Genomic DNA, 16,055 nt, shown 5'->3' with positions numbered 1-16,055 from the left:
TTGTACCAGCATGATGCAGGCATATATGCAAAATGAAAGAGTCATCTTTCAGTTGAGTAAAAGCACTAACTGTTAAAATGCTTTACGCAATAAAAGAAAGTATATCAGCAAGTTGTTTGTAAGAGCAGTGCCAGCATAATGTGACAAAGCTATATTGTTTGCATGAAAAATTATGGCACTTGAAAATAACAGATACAGCTCAGAAAAGTGCAAACAAGCAGTAATCGACATCAACCAATCACCAATAACCTTCAAACAATCCACTACATATTAGACAACAATAGCATTTTATGTGCCACTAAAGGACGCCAGTTTATAATTCTTCGGTAGTACAAAGGAAATACACCGCGATAATTTTTATAGTAAATCACACAAATTCATTCCTACCAGTTTATCAATGACATTCAAGTGTTTTTTATTTTATATTCAGAACACTCTCTCCTCAAGAAAAAAAAAAGTATTCTATGGAAATATGTTTCATAAAATACCCATATTTAGGAAGCTTGTTATAAATGAATGGTGACAAATAAAACCATACGAATGTAAAAAAAAAACTTGAACTTTCGCTTAAACCTTCCTACAAGGTGCTCCAGGACCCTTGGAATTGGAATTATACAAAAACACATTGGGCCTGATTTATTAAAGCTCTCCTATGCTGGAGAGGATATACTTTTATCAGTGAAGCTGGGTAATACAGCAAACCAAGAATGAATCTGGTCCAGGATTGAAAACATTTGCTAACACATAGCAAATGACTTTTAAGATATCCAATTCAGGTTTGCTTAATCACTCAGCTTCACTGATGAAAGTGTATCCTCTCCAGTCTTGGGGAGCTTGAATAAATCAGGCCCATGGAGAGTGGGCACCACTATATGTCCCTTCTGCAATAAAACATACTTAGCTGCCTGTTCAGATTCATTTTTTTTTAAGTACTCTAAGATGACCATGCCTAGCTCAGTGTAGGATGTCATGTGTCCCAACATCAACTGGAGCTACTGGGACTGAATAAAGTCTTGTGCATACACAGGAGTTACATCACTCCGGCCTGGCCAATCACGATGGTTGAAGATCCGAAACCTGGAAGAAGACTGGGTGAAGATGGCAATGGCTCGATGGAACAAGGACAGGTGAGAGTGATTAGAAAAACTTCAATCAGGCAGGTGAGTTTATTTTATTGCAGATGAGAATATGCCTGTCCCTTCTGCAAAAAAAGGACTTGGTCATAATTTTTTACATTTAACCTCCCTAGCAGTACTTTTCTTTCCGGTTTTATATGTCTACAAAATATGTCTTTTTTTTTTTAATTTTAAAAAATAAATAAATAATATACTCATACTATTATATTATACTGTAAAATAAATGTTATTGAAAACAATGTACTGCTTTTACACATATAAATACAATGTATTGCATTCAATACATTTATTTTGTATTGAATGCATTACAAATAGATTTTGAATTGCCCGCCTCGCCCCGCCGGCAACGTACACACGCACCAACCTCACCAGGAACTCCCCGGCCACTCATCGTGTGCAGAAGACGCCAGAGGAAGAAGGAAGTTGATGTCTCTTCTGGAATAAAACATACTTACCTGCCTTAATACCATCCTCTCCTGTTAAAAAATACATCCCAGCTTCCCCTACAGCTTACATCATTCCAACCCAGACAATGAGGGTGGCTGAAGATTGGAACCAGGAAAGCAGAAGAAAAAAGATGGCGACATCCACAACAGGATGGGGATAGATGAGTGCATTTAAAATTTTGCTTGCAGGTATTTTATTGCGTAAGGAACATCACCTGTCCCTTGTGCAAGAAAGGATCAACCTAGTCACTATATTAGTCACTAGTCACTACTAGTCACAATATTTTATTTCTAGAGTTTAGTTAAGATTCAGTTTAGTTCTGCTTTAGAACATGTGTTTAACCATGAGAGCCAATCGCTTTTAGGTACATCTAAAGACCCCTGCATGCCAGTACAGGGCTCCTAATTTAGTTATATAGTAATACACAAAGTTATTAAAGTTAAAAAAAACTTTCTTTTCCATCACTGAATAAGCTAAATTCTCTTTTTTGGGGGGCATTACATGCTCCCCCTTCCCGACACTGCAGCCTACAGTGGGAGATTTTACAATACGGAAAGGTGGGGCTGGGTATGGCCAGTAGGTAATTGACAAGCCTGAGGCCCCAAAGACTCTAATATTAATTTCAGTAAAGTAAACAGCTTAGAAATGCCTATGTTTTAATAAATTGTTGGGCTCTCAGATTGTCAAGATCTTTAGCTGGGATTTTAGTATCTGTATTGCTGTCTTTGAAAATCACATTTCTCCACAATGCTTACAAATGCAGGGATGATTGGGGGTGTCTTTTAATTTGCATTTGCTGCTAGTTCAGAATATGGTAATATTTTACTGTGTGTGATCTTTGAAGCTTCATTTAAAGTTTTGCTGCAGATTTATTTTTTGAGGCTGAAAGTCTACTTTATTTACCTTGATATCTGCGACAATCATTCAGTGAAAATATGGATTGATAATACAAATCCATCAATGTAAACTCTTCCAGTGTCAAAACGTCACTGGAAAAAGTAAACTATGTGTTTCAGAATTTATTGATTTCTATATATACCATCAGATAGGCTTGAAATATCTTGTAATTTTCCAACTCATTCTATCTCTTTTTTTCTTCCCACAAAATGAATTAAAAGTAATTGTCAACTGACTAAACCACATTTTATATGGATGCTTAATTAAAGTTCTTTGTGAGATTAAAAAAAAAGGTCAAATTAATCTTCAATGTTATTGCTTTAATCCTGGAAGTAAAGGCCAGTGGCCATTAAACAGCATTTTGGTGGGGAATGAATTATTTGGTGTGTCTAGAGAGATTTATACTCTTTGTTTGCCTGAAAACTCTAAATTTTGAGTTGTTACTGAAATCAGAATATGAACACTTGTTCTGAAGACAGCTGACTTGGACTTTGTATAAATAGATCCACTTCCAATTTTTGCTTTCATCTGACGTGTCACGTCAATTTTCCGGTCGGTAATCATTTGATCAGTCCCAAAACACAGCACACGTGTTTATGATATTCTGCCAATCTGATTATTGGGAGGTGGAGATGCGGTGAACCCCTTGACCATGCTGAGGTTGACTGGATTTGCATAGATCATTTGCACACTTTACAAGACTGTTGTACTTTTGATCCAATCATTCATTTGATGTTCAATAATTCCAATAATGATTAGTGAAAAATATTCATGGAAATGCAAACATTTGTCCAAATTCAGATTGGTTACATAAAAATCCTATGCAGTATTATTTTAATTTCATTGAATTGTTAGGGAACCTTATATCATTGATTGTTCTTTATTCAACAAACAAAGACACGGGAACTTTAATATAATCAGTGCGTCCAGGAAAGTGAGTGCATTGAATAGCTGGACATTTGTGATATAAAACACAGAGCGGGGCTGATTTTTAATAAAGGAATTTACGCTGTTCACTTACCAAGGTGAAGTATCACTTTGCAAGGGTTAGTTCATTTAGCTTAGTGAATGACAATAATTTGGCAATGAATACCCAATCATGTGCAAAAAAGGATTTATCTTTGCACGCGATTGGACAGAGCTTCATCTCATTTATTAAAAATAGGGAAATATTCCATATAAAGGAATCATTCTAAGCAAAAAGCCTATATTTCTTTAGCAAATCAACACTAAAGTGTTTAACAAAGACAGAAATAAATCTCACACAATGAAAAACATGCAATAAAGAGAACCCATCAGATGATCATAGGTAGTTTTTTTATAATGATGTATCCATGGAATAATCTGATAATACAACGATAAGTCTGGGTTCAGTTCTGCTTTAAGGTAGCATTGATAAATGTATGGGATTAAAGTAAGTATAACCTGCAATCCCATGTCCCCCTCCAATGAAAAGCAGCACTGCCCCACAGTTATATATACATGGCAAAAATCAATAACTGTTTATGTATGGTATTGAAACATTCATTTCTTATCGTGTTATCCCCTCAGGCCTTTTGTATATTAGAGAAAACATGATCATTTGTGAAATAAAAGGGTATTATTTAACCTCTGGAAACTTTGAACCCTAAGGTGCAGCTTTTCTAGAAAACCAAGATGAAGAGGTTTGGAAAATGAGTTTTTCAGAGGTAGACAAGGCAGTAAAGCACTCTTTAAGGGTAGGCTCCAACTCAAAGTCACTTCTACAATGGAAGCAAAACCACTTCCAAGGATAAGCTTTAGGATAATGGTCTCTAGCATTTGGTACTATACAACACTTCATGGCAGATACACAGCAGTTACAAAACTGATGTTTAATCAGTAGTGTAACAAAGACATAGGGTGCTACTCCTAAAGTGGAACTATGAACTCCTATTGAAAAAAATGTGCTGCAGCTATTTATTATAAGTGTATCCACAGTATTTGCTGAGTCTCCTTTCCAGTGCGCTGAACACAACTTTGCACAACTGGGTGGCAACAATGCTCCACTGCTCCTAAATCAAGAGTTGTTACTCACATGTAGGCTGAGCCTGCTGGCACTACTGTGGGATGGAAAATGCAGAGAGCATGGCCGTCAGCATTTTCACTGCTAATTCACAAGCCTGTCGCTTGTCAATCAGCGCCTGACCACACCTACTTCTGCCCACTGCTTTCTGGATTGGTTGCTTCTGTTGCTATAACCCTCCCACTGGGAGCTGTAGTGTCTGCAAGGGGGAGCATGGAAAAAATAAATGAAGGCGGATTTGGCCCAGTGAGGATAGATAAAGGATGCTTACCTACACATGTGTTAACCTGGAGCCTTTAGTTGTAAATTAACAGAGGCAACTAATACCTGAAACATGACATTATTTCTCATTATGGCACTCATGGTCCAGGTAATAAGGAAGCAGGAATATAGTAGACAACACCATGCCTCATCATTAAGGCAGAATTTACAACTCCATGTTTTACCACACATGTCAACCTGCAGAACATGTGCATTGCAACACAACACGACCAACACATGTACCTAAACTAAAAGCACACCATAACATACAGAAACAAATCTTTTGTGTGTTTGATGTGCTTCATTGATCATATGTAAGCCAGGTGATTTTATTGGACTTTGGAGGCTCATTTAGGAGACCTAAACTTTTACAGAATAGGTATTATGCTTACCTCTTTAACTGCCAGTGTCTCCCACCACCTTTATTCCAGAATGCAAATGCCTATCTCTTGCATCATATACTGTGGTCCTTTCTTCCATTTTCTACATTATTACAGAATTGAACAACAGTATGAGACAGAGGACACAGACACCTAACACTCATGGAAGTGTAGAAAACTGAAAACCCCTATTGATGCTGCAAAAATGGAACAGAGGTAAGGTAAAAGGCAACGGCTACTGAAAATATGAGTATAATATTCTAGGTTATAATTTTATAGCTAGTCTTTTTAGGTGCCTATTTAAACCAAATGATTGATAACACAAATGTACACAAATTGATGCACACATAAGTGTGAATTGATCCCTTACAACTTAATAACCATTTCCTTGTTGTGCTTTTCTTTTCTATCTGGATAAAATTCCACCCCTAGCAAAATTCAAAGGTGCAGCAGATATAGAATTCTGGATATTGAAATACTGTCCTTTGCCTCTTCGGAGGTCTGTACAATTTAAAGCAGCTCCACATATAAAGCAGACCAAAACAGCAGATTCTAACATTGGATTTTATGGAAATGATCACACAACACAAACACTGGTGCTCGTGCAAAAGAGTGTCATGGTTCCGGTGTTCCTAGGGCAGCCCTGATCCCATACAACAGTCTGACAGTTCTGTTCACGGTTGCAAAACACACGTTAGGTACAGATTGTTCTTTTTCAGGAAGCCTATTAAAGTTTGCAGCAAGAGGTAACACAGAAATAAATGTGAAGGAAAGAGAAATTCTGCCATAGCCTGTATATAATAGGAAGTAGATGACATACTTGGGCCACTGACTTTATAGGCTTGAGAACAGCTAGTACCTTCTAAATGACTTAAAAAAGGATCAGTATTTGTTTTAAAGGGAAATAATGGTTTAAGATATATTTGGTATATGTATTTATGTTCATGATGATGACATCTATCAACTCCGTATGGGTAGACATGTCTTCACCAATGTCTTGTCTTTTGTGGATGCTTTAAATTAGTGATCCAGATTGCTAAAATATTTTGAAACAAAGCATGTTCTTGTTTTATTACACATTTTTATATTTTGAATACAGTGAATTATCATTTTTTTTAGCGGGGCAGAGGATTGTAAAATACGGTATATTATGCAGGGCCATTTTTTTGGTGGTGGGGGGTGGCAATTGCCCAGGGCTCCAAATAACAGAATGGCAGGTGGTGCTGTATTTGGGGTCACTACCTAATTTTTTCCTGGGGCCACATTTTGTCTAAAATTGTAAGTACTCCTCACTGGGTAAAGAAGAGCTATGGCCATTTGCTGCAGCATGTGATTATTATAGCATAACTAAACCCTTTTCTAAAAAAAATGTGTTCAGGCGGGTCCTTTAGGTCAGTGGTCGCCAACCTTTTCGGACCTACGGACCACTAAATGCACAAACGCAACACTGGGCATGCGTAGGGAGCCGTGTGTCACTCAAAGGGGAAGAAATTTTCCCCAGAGTGACGTCATGATGGCAGAACCTGACCACTCTGCCATCGCAGGTCTGAGCCTGGGATGGGAATATGGGCAGGTTGTATCCAGAGGTATGCTGGGTATCCCAACATCCTATTCATAGCTCAATGTTTTTTATAAAGAAAAAGACTGTAATCAGGCAGGTGAGTATGTTTTATTGCAGAAGGGACATCACCTGTCCCCTTCTTCAATAAAGATCTGCCTGAGCGCAAATTTTCAAAGTGGTAATAAAACCCTACCACTGTGGTCTGCAGTGTCTGGGAGAAGAAGATTGTGAGAAACACAAATGAAGAATAATTTGGTAAGGTGTTTTTTTTTCTTTTTAATAAGGCTGCAAGACATAGTATTTGGATATAGTACTTGTTTAGACTGTCATACAGAAGCCTTTAGTTGTATTTTAAATGTGGGACAAACAATGAGGACAGGTAAAAAGAAGAAAGTAGTGCCAATGATTTTTTGCACCACATACTGCACTTTCTAATAACAATCAGGGACAAAGATAACATATAGTCCCAAAGACTTTCAATGATATTGGATTTCTTATTGATGTTCAATGACAATTACAAACTGTAGCAGCAAGGCTGTATAGCAATTGCATATTCCATAATGACATTCAGTAAACAGGACAACAGTAGGCACAGTCCTTCCAGTTATACTTCTCTAAAACAGAAAAAATACATCCTGGATGAAATGTAATGACAACTAATCCTTATGTAAGGATATTAGAAATCACTGATGCATTATATAGCCATATGCTTTTATACAGGTCACAGAACTCCAAGGTGCCGTAAGCTTTTATAGTGGGGGGTTCATGATAATATCTCACTGGCATTCATAGTAAAGTATAGCCAGACTGATGCTGCATTGACATAGCTAAACAGAACTTCAGAAAGAGAATTCTCCATCTGCTACAGTTAGTTGTAGCATGGTTTACTCAGTTCAAATAAGTGCAAGGGTCTGAGTAAGGGTCAACTGGTCACAGCTTTCGCAAGACAGAATTTCTCCAAAAGCCCAACCTCCTTCCTACATTGCTCATAACTACTATAATCTGCTATTCTCACTGGAAGGATGTTTGTGTCTAAGCATCATCCAGGGACAGGATCTACATTCTGGATTGAGATGTTGGTTTGGGGACGATATAACTCCAAATCCTAGTGCTTGTGGAATTTTTGGTGTGCAGATCAGTACACACCTGACACAGATCAGCAATTGTTTTGTTGCAGCACCTTACCTAAATGACTATATATCATACCTAAATATCTATGTCTACCTGGGATTAGATAGAAAAAGGGACTCGGACCACAGCCTAAGCTTTTGGTTGATGGAGAGCTGGTTACCCCATGGTGGGTGCTTTCACACTTAAAACCTATAACTGTTTTAAAAATTCTGCAACTATTGGATTCCTTTTGTTGAGCTGGCTATTCCATCAATGGGTCATTCTCAACCTCAAAGCTTTGTTTCTGCTTTAGAAGCTTTGTCACCGGACATCTAAGTATGTTTTTTGAGCTAGTCACCAATGGGATGCCAGTTCTACCACTAGCCATTTTATTCCCTCATGTCTCCCAAATAAACCCCTTTATCCCTGAAGCCTAAAACTGCTGGCAGTTATCTAATTCCATTTATCCCATTAGGAGTTCCTTATAAGGCCCATCTCTACCCGAAGCATATAACTGTTTCAAAAGTTTTGTCCGATGACATCTTTTGTTGACCTGCCAATGGTCCCTTCTTACACCTGTAGCTGCTTGTGCCATTGTGCCAAATGTTCTGCCATTGGCCATAAATATCCAACTATTCAGCTAATTATTCCCCATTAACCCTTTTACCCCTAAAGCCTATAACAGTTTTTACGTTATAGTTACATAGTAAGTCAGGTTGAAAAAAGACAGTCCATCATGTTTAACCACTAGGGAAATAAACATATCTCAGATATAAAACCCTATCATATCCCCCCTTATACATCTCTTCTCAAGGGGGAATAGATTCAGTTCAGCTAATCTCTCCTCATTCCTTTTATTAGTTTAGTTGCCCTTCTCTGCACTCTCTCCAATTCCACAATGTCCTTTTGGTGAACTTTTATGCCACCAACCATCTAACTATTTTTGTTGGCTACTCCCTTACTGGGCACCTTTCACCTCTTTAGATGTTCTATTATTGTCAGACAAAAAAATCCATCTATTTAACTGAACAACCTCATTGCGCCCCACCAACCCTTAAGGTCTGTAATTGTTTCAGGGTACCTATAGTTCCCCCCTTTTTTGTTATTCTCCATGCCATCTGAAATTTAGAATATAGTTTAAGCTTCTGACTATATCAGACGGTAGTATACATGCCTATAACAAAATCTGTTGAAGTGCCAGAAAAAAAAGTTGGATATTACTGTACAAAGATTTTTGTTTTTTAGCATGTCCAGCACTGACCAAAGCTGTGCTTTAGACTCAATTTTAGTGATCTGGCCCTGATAAAACACACAGCAGAGATTTAAAAACAGTGAATCGCACCATCTCATTATCTCATTTAGTGCTACTGGTCTCATTGTGATATAATGGTTTCAATACAGCACCAGGCTAAAAATACACGAATGCACCTATGAATATGTATTGAGCTATTTAAACATTAATGCTTATTAGTCAGTACAACGGGAGTATGAGCATTTTCAATAAGGCCAGCAGAACACTTATACCTTAGGATATGGATATGAAGAATTTTATATGGTCACTCCTAGATGCAGACATGAAAAGTACAAACAAAAAAGCTAAAAAATCAGTCTGGCCCAACTCCAGTCCTTGAGGGTCACATACCAGCCAGGAATTTTATATAAACAGAGTTATCTTCTTAACCTCCCTAGCGGTCACCCCGAGTGTGACTCGGGGTAGAAAAAAAGTTGCTAAAAGTGGTAACCCCGAGTCGCACTCGGGGTTGGAACACCTATGGAAGGTTAGTAAATACAGCGCTTACCTGATCCGCCGGGGTCCCGCGCCGTCCAGCGCTGCAATCTCTGTCTTCTTTCTACTTTCTTCTTCCTGCTTCTGCATCCGATGAGCCACCGGGGGAGTTCCCGATGACGTCGGTGCGTGTGTACGCCCCGGCCGGGCGGGGCGGGAAATTCAAAATTCATTTGTATTGCATTTAATACAAAATAACTGTATTGAATGCAATACATTGGATTTTTATGTGTAAAAGCAGTACATTGTTTTCAAGAACATTTATTTTACAGTATATACATTAGTATGAGTATAATGTGTATTTTTTTTTTAATTAAATTTTTTTTTTAAATATATAGATTTTTTAATTTAAATAATTTATTGTTTTTAAATGATTTTCTGTTTCAAACTTTATTATACTCATACTAATATAATATACTGTAAAATAAATTTTCATGAAAAACAATGTACCGCTTTTAGACATATAAAACCGGAAAGAAATGAACCGCTAGGGAGGTTAAAATGTTGTAATTATACCTTACCAAATTGACTGTTGTTATAGAAATACTACAAATGTGTGCAGATCCTGGCCCACAAGGACTGATGTTAGGCAGCCCTATTCTATGAAAAAGATTGCACATGAGAAGTTTCCTTTGTTAAAAACAAGTTTTGTCTATGAATTATTTTATTAGATTTAGATTATAAATTAGGCTAAAATGTCAACAAGAGTAATTAAACAAAAATGGGACTTTTAAGGCATCCAATACCCAATCACAATTTCAGAATCAATTCAAATGCCAGCAAGTTTATTAACAATACATTAATAATTAAAAAGATATATATCATAATTACAAACATTAAAATCCATCAATTGATGGATTTTGAAGTAACAATTGTCTTAAATCTTTTCTGTAGCAACGTTTCACAAACTATTTAGATCTGCTTCCTTAGAACTTGATTTGACATAGAGTACTGCTCAAATGGTAGGGGCCCAGCTCAGAGAGTGTCCTACACTTATAGACGCGGCATATACAAAAAGAAGGGGACAGAGGAGACAGAAACCATAGCAATGCTTACGTAGAAAGAGAACTGGGAAATCCTTAATTTCAAGTATCCTTTTACAGTTACCAGAAACCACCAATCAACTTATTTCAAATTTATTAAAATCTTTTTTGGTATACACTATGAGATGGTGCTTTTGATAAATATATTTGTTCCCATTCCCCCTGGCCCCAGGCAGCTTGACCTGTGATTGACTGGAGTCGATTTGTTTAGACTTTTGTTAAATTTATGTTGGGAATATTGCATCCCGATAAATCAAAATTGTGACTAGTTGAAAGTTTTATAATAAAAACATCAAATTGATTAAAAATAGTTAAAGAAATTACTTTTTAATCATATTTTCAAAAATGGATCATTCTTTTTACAATTTTCCCAGCACACTCACCAGCCAGCCTGCAAAACACACTGTTGCAATGTTTATTTAAGGTTTTAATTTCATACATTTTCAAACAAATGTGGAAGGCACACTACCTTGTCAAGACTCCTCTGTGAAGTGTGGCCCCTGACTCTAAAAGTTTCTCATCAAAGTTTCTTCAAATAAAAATATAGCAAAGAACACATGACTGGAGGCCGTCCACTCCAACCTAAAGGCGCAGGGCAACATCAAAAGCTCAGCAGAACATCATGGCAGCCAAAGACCCCTGGTTTGGCAACATACCATTAGAACAAGCAAAACCAAAATGGAAACTGCTATATCAATCAATCTATGATTAGTTTCTAAGGCAAGGTGCACATGGAAAGGTCTTCAGCTCCCATTGTGCTGTGCTTGGCTCTTGGTGTGTCTCTGCACCATTATGTAGGGATGAGTGGCCTCCAGGCATATCAGCTTCTATCTGTTCCTTTGAAGGAACTCTAATAGTCTGGACCAGTGTTTCTCAATCAGGGTTTCTTCAGAGGTTGCTAGGGGTTCCTTGGGCAAGAAGAAGTTTGTGCCTTTCTGGTCAGTTTAAGTGACACCAATGATATTTTTGGCTATCTGTAAGGGTGACATTCTTTCCACTGATCAGCAATATAGGAGCAATTTTTCCTACTGACCACCATACTAATGTACTGTGAGCTGTGGATATGATAAATATAGCTGGGGTTACCGTGGGACATGAAAGGTATACCATTAGTTCCCCCAAAGGTTGAGAGGTTGGCCTAGAGTTAGAGACCACACTATACTGCCTTGATGATGCAGTGTGGCTTCTACATATATTTGCAAATGTATGCAACTAAAAACCTTTTTTTTTCAATGTCTATAGTTGAAACAGTGTTTGGTGAATGTCCTGGGAAAAGTTGTATTGTTTTGTGAAAAGGCCTTTCCATGTACCTTAGAAGCTGATCATAGATTGAATGCAGCACTTTATGTTTTAGTTATCAGATTGAAATTGAAACTACTTTGTATGTTTTTAACAAAATTTTGATTAGATATTATGGTAAAATCAATGTAATTCAGATCAATTATTGAACATGGTACATTGTAGGCAATACTGGTAGGGTATCACAAGAAACAATTCAGATTAATTGTCATTTTGATTAAAACAAACAAAGAGAAAAAGAGAATAGTTTATGCCCATAAATTATATACAGCATAGCCAAATCTGAAAGATCTTGATGCTTACAGCCGAATCTCAAGTTTATGATGGTCACAGAAACAATAGAAACAGCCATGCAAGGCAGTGGTGGAACTTTTACCATAGCAGTCCATGCAGCAGCTAGAGGGTGAGGGTGGCCCTGTGTGGAGTTGCCGACCCCCCTGCCAACAAAAGCTTCAACTATAGCCCATCAAAGGCAATTTTTTTCAGAGTATAGTTGCTGCTGCTGTTTGTGTATCTGTATGTCTATAAAGCTGTACAAAGTCCAATACTCCAATACACCTTTACCTCACCTTTCTTATAAAGTTGGTGTTGGAAGGCAACTCAGAGAAATAGACTTTTTCCTGTACAAGCCTTTGAAGTATTCTCTGACTTCTTCCAGGAATGTTCAAATTTTGATTCTTATTAGAGGAACCTTATACAGATGTTTCCTGTAAACGGTCCACAGCAATGTCAATATAATATAAAATCTGAAGCATATAATATAAAATCTGTCTTGCTTTATTGGTGGGTTCCTTTTGGTGTGTCATCACATTCCATCACAATGCTGTGATATTTACTAATAAGGTTTCTTCAACATATATAAATACAATAGCTGGCCAAAGAAAAGTCACACACTTGGTCACACATCATGGTATGATTTTGATAAGTTTATGTAAAATCAAAACATTTATTTCAGTCCAGAGGTACATTATTTTTTTTAAATCTTTTGTTGCATTCTTTTTTCACCTAGATCGTGTATTGATGATGGGGAAGTTGGAGAGCTATGTAAAGTCTTCTCCAGCACATCCCAAAGATTCTCAATGATGTTAAGCTCTCTGGGGGCGATTCATTGATAAAACTGATGCTCCTTGAATCACTCTTTCACAATCTGAGCTCAATGAATCCTGGCATTGTCATCTTGGAATATGCCATTGCCATCAGGAAATTAAAAGTCTGGTCATTCCGTATATTCATTTAGTCAACTGCCTCCACAGGCTTGGGGAACTTTACGGTCAGACAGTGTAAATTTGAAAATTTCCTCCGAATATGATTTTATTTTAACATGTAGCTTAGTTAGTAAAATGGTAAATTATTGTTGCAAATTTATTTTGGCAAACAGATGATGGCAGAAGTATCATTAGGGTTATATGTGATCCTCTATAACTTTAGGTCGCCCTGTTATATGAACACTTTTTTTGTGGTTACAATACTACACATAAAGAAACATATATTCCAAGGCTGCACTAATAAACTGATCAATATAATTAAAAGTTGCAGTACTGTACATTACAGTTAGTGTGATAAATGGCTGCACTGCTGTACAATAGGCATAATGCAGCACTGCACCACTATATCGGCTTCAGTCAGCAGAATCCATGATTGCACTTTTGTATACTTTTATTACTATAATCTAAAGATGAACTGCTATACACTTAGATTAGTTAAATCCATGACAGAACTACTTTGCAAGACACCCGGGCCTGGCTTTGACAGTCTTTGAGCTTGTGTCAATGGAATCAGTTTGAGATCAATCCAAAACTCTTTTGAGATGGAATTTATTGACAAGTGCATTTGGCCTGTAGTTTGACGTACCACCATTTGACGTACAGGATTTAGCATTTATCTAGACATGCATGGGAATGCAAAACCCCCGTAAAACAAACAAATGCCAATCAACAAAATCCCTTAGTATGATCCATGACTGTTCTAGTATACATATAAACATAATGAATTAATGCATTCCACTATGGTTAGCATAATCCAGAGCTGCACTATTATGCACTACAAAAATGTAACACAACAGTTTCCAAACAACATAATCTACGACTGAAATATGACATTAGTATAATCTAGAGCTGCTACACAGATTGAGGCTTATTTCTTCAACACAACATTTACAGGTATGTTATGTGCTTCCAATATAATATAAACCAATTACTGTACCCCTGGGCAGTCTAGAATAACACAGCTGGCAGTTCACAATGACTTGTGAGACATCATGATGTAAGACATATTACAGAGAACAATCAGTATAATTTAGAGCTCCAGTGGTAAATGTAGGCGTTGTTGTAGGTGACATCTGGGTATTTTTAAACACTAACCAATACTTGGTATATCTCTAGTCTGTGTGTTGTGTTACATTCATGTCATGGTGACGATAGATTCACACGTCTTATTTGTAAGAGATATGATTTACAGCCCCATTTTGGATTCTACCACTGACGTTTGTCTAGCCACATTGCTTGGAGATTTGTTTTTTCATGTTGCATAAAATTGGTGAAATTGTATGTGTATTTGTCAAGGCATTGGTTCTTTGTATTTATTTGTAAATAAATATACCAATTATTATTAATGGTATACATTTTGCATATTTCAGTATGTGCATGCTTTTATATTTCCTGGAGAAATGGTACAATGGTCTCTCTGCATGGGATCTATTTATAAAATAGTGAATCTGACATTCCTTTATACATTTACTGTTTGGAATTAATTACTGCTATTGAAACACATTGACCTGGTATCCTACGAGGGAATAGTTGAAGGAATCTCTGATTCCTTGTTTTAAAATAAGAGCCCAATTATCACTACAAATATATATTTTTCTATATAATTAAAGGAACGATAGATGAACTGTGCATACAGTGCTTATATTAAAAGTATTATCGGTATATTAAATATGTTATTTTGATGAGTCCTAAATCCCATATTGTTGTACAGAACCTATTCAGATATTTAAATTATTTAACATAAACCAAATACTATACTCCTGGACAGTCTATAATACCACAGCTGGCAGTTTATCATAAGGTGATTGACAACATACTATGCAAACTAATTAGGGTTCTACAACAAAACAATGGTTGGCATATATGTGCTGTATTACATTCATGTCAAGGTGACCAAAATCATATTGTAGCAAATCATATTGTGCTTCCCACACCAACGGTCATTCATAAGGACAAGCTCTCAAGAGTTTCACTTACTTGTTCACATCCAAGTGGTACTGATGATATAATAATATGACCATTCTCATGTGTGTCACTATGTATTGCAATCCTCAGCCTATGCCTCTCCAACTGATTATTACAAACCCATGCATTTGGTCTTCTCTAAATAATATATTTAATAAAAAATACATTTATTTTTATATAAATGCAATACCTTATAGAAAAATATTTGTATAATTGCCTATATTTAACCAAGTATCAGCTAAGCCACAGCTAGAACTTTCCAATCAGCAAGGAGTATGAGCTATGCTCAGTCTGTCTTAAGTTATGTACACATATAAGATATTTGTCATGCTCATCTTGGGCAAAAATCTGCTAATACAGTGGTTACCAATGTCTTTCTATCATGGCAGAATGATGAATGACCGATTGGGAATGACCGCTGTTCACTCCTATGGAGATAAGCACAGCATGGTGCTGCTTGCTTGTCCTCCCCACTTCATAGAACAGAAGGCTCATTCGTTCATCCGTCACGAGAAACAACCACTAAAGATCATTTCCAGTGACAATTCCCTTTCATCCATTGGACGACACTGCTGGGCTTTAGCAGGGGGCATGTTGCACCTGCTTCAGAAAGCCCAATGCTTTCACATAGAAAACAAACATGCTCCTCAATAGAAGCGGTCGTCAACCGGTGGTCGCACGAAAATTTTGGTGGTGCGCGGCTCAGGCCAGTGGCCCCCGAGCGGGGTCAGGAGGAGGACCCTGCTGGGGGGGGCACACCGGCCAGAGCCACGAACCATGTCCCCTGTATTGATCTCAGGCTCAGGGAAGTGGGCACGTTGTCTCTGGACGCAACCCGCCCACTCTCCCATTGCATGCTCA

General features: G+C 37.3%; 1 protein-coding gene across 1 annotated transcript in view; it reads right to left on the bottom strand.

Moving 5' to 3' along the window:
• Positions 1-16,055, bottom strand: part of MEGF11 (multiple EGF like domains 11) — a gene marked incomplete in the record, with an annotated part of 327,149 nt that overhangs the window by 240,481 nt on the left and 70,613 nt on the right.

The sequence above is a fragment of the Pyxicephalus adspersus genome, chromosome 2 (assembly GCF_032062135.1).
Source record: "Pyxicephalus adspersus chromosome 2, UCB_Pads_2.0, whole genome shotgun sequence".
Taxonomy (NCBI): Eukaryota; Metazoa; Chordata; class Amphibia; order Anura; family Pyxicephalidae; genus Pyxicephalus; species Pyxicephalus adspersus.
This window is presented reverse-complemented; position numbering and strand designations above follow the sequence as displayed.